Below are 5802 nucleotides of genomic sequence, written 5' to 3'. Positions count from 1 at the left end.
TTCTGCAGCCCCCACATTTGACTACACCCCCGGAAAGAAGATCTTAACATCTAATCTTAAAGATCTTTCCTGTAAACTGTTGACAACCAAGCTACTACTGATTCGGACTCCATTCTAGCTGTGGTGACTGGCAATACTAAAAGCATATTTACCTCAGTTAATCCTCCTGTCACTAGATCCCCAAACAGTGAGTGGCAGAACTAAGAATGGACCCTGCGATCTACCATAACCTGAAACCCTCTCTCTAATCATGAACAATCTTCTATCCTTCTGCAACTCTGTATTTTACTCCTGTAGAATAAGCAAACTGGAATAGAAATAGCTCTAAGTTTCTTTCCACTGTAAGGAATTAGACAGTTCTGTATTCTTGGAGATTCTTTTCATCACTGCAAAGCCAGTAAACCATCATTTGACTTGTGACAAAATGGCCATCTTCCTACCATCTTAAGAAGATACTGGCAGAATGAATTGGAGCAGAGACTAAAGGTGGCCCAGGCCACCAAGCCCATCAGTGTTTACCTAATCCTGGAGAGGCTTTGGAGTTACTTTCAGCAGCCCTATGCTCATACTCCCATAAGGAGGTTGCAAACACCTGGTTCACCCTGCAGGCACCAGCAGCATCGACCCCAAAAATGCTTTTCCAGGGGAGCTTTGATGCCTTTGACAGAGAAGCTGAAGCAATAGATTCTGATGGATGAAGCACAGAACCAGCACTGGGAAATCTGGCTACTCTCCCAGCTCTGTTACTTACAGGATGGCCCTGGGTAAGCCCTATGGCCTTTCCATTCCTTGTGATCCCCTGAAACATTGAGCACTGTGGTGCAAATGAAATGAGACAATGCAAGTGGAAACACTCTGAAAACTGAGGCATCACACAAACTCGATGGGGCTATTATTAATTTAGAGAGCAATCAAAGGATCTAAAACTGTCTGCATTTGAATAGTGTTTCTTATTTTTGCAGCATGCTTTTCTCGTTTTGTCTTCACATGTGAGAAACTGGGGCAGTTATTATTATCTCCATTTCACAGATGAGGAAACAGGACAAGAGGCAGTGCCAATCCTGAGAACCAGGCACCCAATCTCAACCCACATCCCCTCCTGCATATTTGCAGGTAATTCATCCATGTCCACTGTGCAGGTGACAGAGCCTACAGGGTAGAGTGCACCTGTAAGGAGTGCCATTGTCAGGAATGCCGTTGGAGAATGTCTGCAGAATGTTAGCCCCTGGAAAGACGTGTGGCTTGCAGTACTCTGGACTTTCAACAGAGCTTCCTAGAAAATAAATGTAGAGCTGCAATTCTCAATAGCAGTGGAGAGCCAGAAGACAAAAAAAACAGAATTGGTATTAAATGCTAAACAAGACCTAGATAGAGAAGTGGTCTATTGTCTATGGCCAATAACACAATATCAGGAGTGTGGTGATTTCTACAGAAGATAAACTTATTTTGTCTCATGTCCTGGATTCTCCAGGTCACGGGACTGTGTCAAGAGTTGAAGGGTTGGTCACATTGCTGACAGATTCGAATGCTTCAGGGAAACATGTGGCAAAAGATAGGAATTGTTCATGAGTGTCTTCCATGGTATCAATCTGTCATTACAAAGCCACCACAATGCAACTGGCTTTGATCCAAATCACCTCCCAGAGGTTGGACCACTGAATGCCACAGTCAGAGTAACCTCATGGTGGTTCAATTCCAGCATGACCCAGCCTGGAAAAGAGTCCTAAAAAAAAGTGTCATTAGAGAAACCAACCACATTCTTATTGGATTTAAAGCCTGCTTCAGAAGATATCGCTCATGCCTTGTGCTGTCAACTGCCCTAAGAATCTGTGGTTGGTTATGCCACAATCCCAGAGAGAAACTAACCACTATAATTATACTAAAAAGATAATTAGACTGCCCTCTAAATACTTAACTTTGTACCCATAAATCCATGCATCCTTCAATCCTCATCAGAGAAGCTTCTTTTTCCAATAGATGGCAATTAACACAGAGACTCACAACTGTTCAGTGTGCAGAAAATAAGAGATTGTATGAGTCATCTATTTCACACCTTTCCCTGAAAGACTGGGGGACTGCCTTAGAAGGGGAGACAGAAAGATTGTAAGAGTCAAGCTTCCCCCACACCCCGAACTCCCTGGGTTGGCCCCTGATCCTGCTGCTCCTCTCTCCTGTCCCTATCGAGAGCACCCTTGGAGCTCTGATACACCCCCACCCACCCCCACCACGAGCCTGCCCCCCCTACCCTGTGTCCTACCCTACCCACGGGCCTGCCGCTCTGGTTGAACACTGGGACAGAGAGTGGAGCCAACAATCTACCCTACTTCGGAGACTTCTCCAAGCAACTCTGAACAAAGGAGACCTGCCTATCTATGCAGGACCACCCGTAATTTCCACTTGATTGGTCTCTGACCCCCACCTCCAGTCCTCTGCTGGAATCCCGTGTAGTGAGGTAGTCCTTCTGTAGCACTGACCACGCCCATTGGGGGGTGGAGCGATGGGCGGAGGTGACCTGAGGAAGGTGGTCGGAGGGGGCCAGGAAGGCGCTCTCTCTTTCTGGGGTGACTCGGACAGGAGAGGATCGGGTTGAATTTCCTGGTGTTCATCTGTCTAGGTTGTAAGTTATTTCTCCCTGAATAAACATCTATTCGGCCTATTTGTTTATCCTGATCCTTATTTACCGCAATAGTCCCGGGCCCCTCCCAGAGATCCGCCTATCTCTGCAGGACCACTGTGAGTTCCTGCTGGCATCTTCTACTGGATCCTCATCCTTGACCCCATCCCTGGGTCCCTGTCTGCGGAGAGACCTCCTAGAGAGCTTGGACCACACAGAGCTACAGATATTGAATCTCTGACCCACATAAGCCCACTGGGAAAGTACCATAGAGAGGAGGGGAGACCCCACCAACACCTACTGGAAGAAGCTATGGGAAGAAGGCAATACAAGAAAACAGCTAACAACAGAAAGACAAGCATGGCACCACTAGAATCTAGGGAATCTACACCAACTAGAACAGAGCACAACAACAAAGCAGAGGAAGCAGAAGGGAATGACTTAAAAATTACCATCATAAAAATAATAGAGGCCCTCAAAGAAGGTGTGAGAAAATCCCTTAAAGAAATGGAGGAAAAAACAAACAAAAAAGTGGAAGAAATGAACAAATTCCTTAAGGAAAGTACAGAAAGCCAAGAAAAAACAATTAAGCAGGTGAAGGAAATGGTTCAAGACTTGAAAACTGAAAATAAAGGTAACACAAACCGAAGGAATGCTGGAAATAGAAAAACTGGGCAAAAAATCAGGAACTACAGACACAAGCATAACCAACAGAATTCAAGAGATGGAAGAGAGAATCTCAAGCGCAGAAGATAAACTAGAAGAAATAGATTCATCGACCAACGAAAATCATAAATCCAACAAATCCTTAACACAAGACATCCAAGAAATGTGGGAAACCATGAAAAGGCCAAACCTAGGAATAATAAGCATAGAGGAAGGTGAGGAAGCCCAGCTCAAAGGTGCCGAAAACATATTCAACAAAATCATCGAGGAAAACTTTCCAAATATGAAGAAGGACATGCCCATGAAAGTACAAGAAGCATACCGAACCCCAAATAGGCTGGACCAAAGAAAAAAGACCCCTCGACATATAATAATCAAAACACCTAGCATACAGAATAAAGAAAGAATATTAAGCGTAGGAAAAAGGACAGGTAACATATAAAGGCAGACCTATCAAAATTACACCTGACTTCTCCATGGAAACCCTCAAGGCCAGAAGGTCCAGGATAGATGTTCTAAAACTATTAAGGGAACATGGATGCCAGCCTAGGCTTCTATATCCAGCAAAACTCTCAACCACTATAGATGGAGAAAACAAGATATTTAATGACAAAACCAGATTTTCCCAATATGTATCTACAAATCCAGCCCTACGGAAATTATTGGAAGGAAAACTCCAACCCAAGGAAGGTAACTACGCCCACAAAAATGTAGGCAACAGATAATCCAACTACACCAGAAACCAAGGGTAAAGCAGAACTAATATATTCACAATACCACTGCCAACAACAAACCTAAATCAAACAAGCATCAACAATCAATGGTCCTTACTCATCCTCAACATTAATGGTCTTAACTCACCTATAAAAAGACACAGGCTAACAGAATGGATACGAAGACAGAATCCATCCTTCTGCTGCATACAGGAAACACATCTAATATTCAAAGATAGACATTACCTCAGGGTAAAGGGTTGGGAAAAGATTTTCCAATAAAATGGAAATAAAAAGCAAGCAGGCATAGCTATCCTAATATCTAACAAGTTAGACTTCAAACCAAAATTAATCAAAAGAGATGAAGATGGTCATTTCATATTCATCGCAGAAGAAATCCATTAACACAAAGTCTCAGTTCTGAACATCTATGCCCCCAATACAAAGTCACCCACATTCGTAAAAGAAACACTACTAAAACTCAAAGCTCATATAAAACCTCACACACTTATAGTGGGAGACTTCAATACACCACTCTCAACACTAGATAAGACCACAAATCAGAAACTCAACAAAGAAACAAAAGAACTAACAGAAGTTATGTCTCAACTGGGGTTAACAGACATCTATAGAACATTCCATCCAAAGACAAAAGAATATACCTTCTTCTCTGCTCCATATGGAACCTTCTCTAAATTCGACCACATACTAGGTGACATAACAAACCTCAACAGATACAAGAGAATAGGAATAGTCCCCTGTATCTTATCGGACCACCATGCTTTAAAATTGGAATTCAACAACAACACAAATAGCAGAAAACCTGCAAACTCATGGAAACTGAACAATGTGCAATTGCACGACACCTGGGTCAAAGAAGAAATAAAGAAAGAAATTAAGGACTTTCTAATTTTAAATGGGAATGAGGACACAACATAAGCGAACTTATGGGACACCTTGAAAGCAGTACTATGAGGGAAGTTCATTGCACTAAGTGCCCATATGAAGGAAACAGAGGACAGTCATATAAAAGAATTAACAGCCCAACTGAAAACCTTAGAACAGAGAGAAGCGAATTCACCCTGCAGGAGTAGACGCCAGGAAATAATCAACTTGAGGGCTGAAATCAACAAAATAGAAACCAGGAAAACAATACAAAAAAAATCAATGCAACAAAGAGTTGGTTTTTTGAGAAAATCAACAAGATAGACAAACCTTTATCCAAATTAACGAAAAAGCAGAGAGAGAACATGCAAATTAACAAAATCATAAATGAAAAGGGGAACATAACAACAGACACAGAGGAAATCCAGACAATTTTCAGGTCATACTTTGAAAATCTGTATTCCACAAAAATTGAAAATTCAAAGGAAATGGACAAATTTCTGGAGAACTATCACTTACCAAAATTAAATCAAGAACAGACAAACAAGTTAAATAGACCTATAACCCACAATGAAATAGAAGCAGTCATCGAAAGCCTTCCAACCAAAAAAAGTCCAGGGCCAGATGGATTCAATGCAGAATTCTACCAGACATTCAAGGAAGAACTAATACCACTACTCCTCAAACTGTTCCACAAGATACAAATAGAAGGTTCATTGCAAAACTCTTTTTATGAGGCCACAACAACCTTGGTACCCAAGCCTCACAAAGACAAAACTAAGAAAGAAAACTATAGACCACCACCCCTGATGAACATCGATGCAAAAATACTCAATAAAATACTGGCAAACCGAATTCAAGAAGACATCAGAGAAATCATCCACCACGACCAAGTAAGCTTCATACCTGGAATGCAGGGATGGT

The sequence above is a fragment of the Phodopus roborovskii genome, unplaced genomic scaffold (assembly GCF_943737965.1).
Source record: "Phodopus roborovskii unplaced genomic scaffold, PHOROB, whole genome shotgun sequence".
NCBI classification, from domain to species: Eukaryota; Metazoa; Chordata; class Mammalia; order Rodentia; family Cricetidae; genus Phodopus; species Phodopus roborovskii.
Note: the sequence above shows the minus strand (reverse complement) of the source record.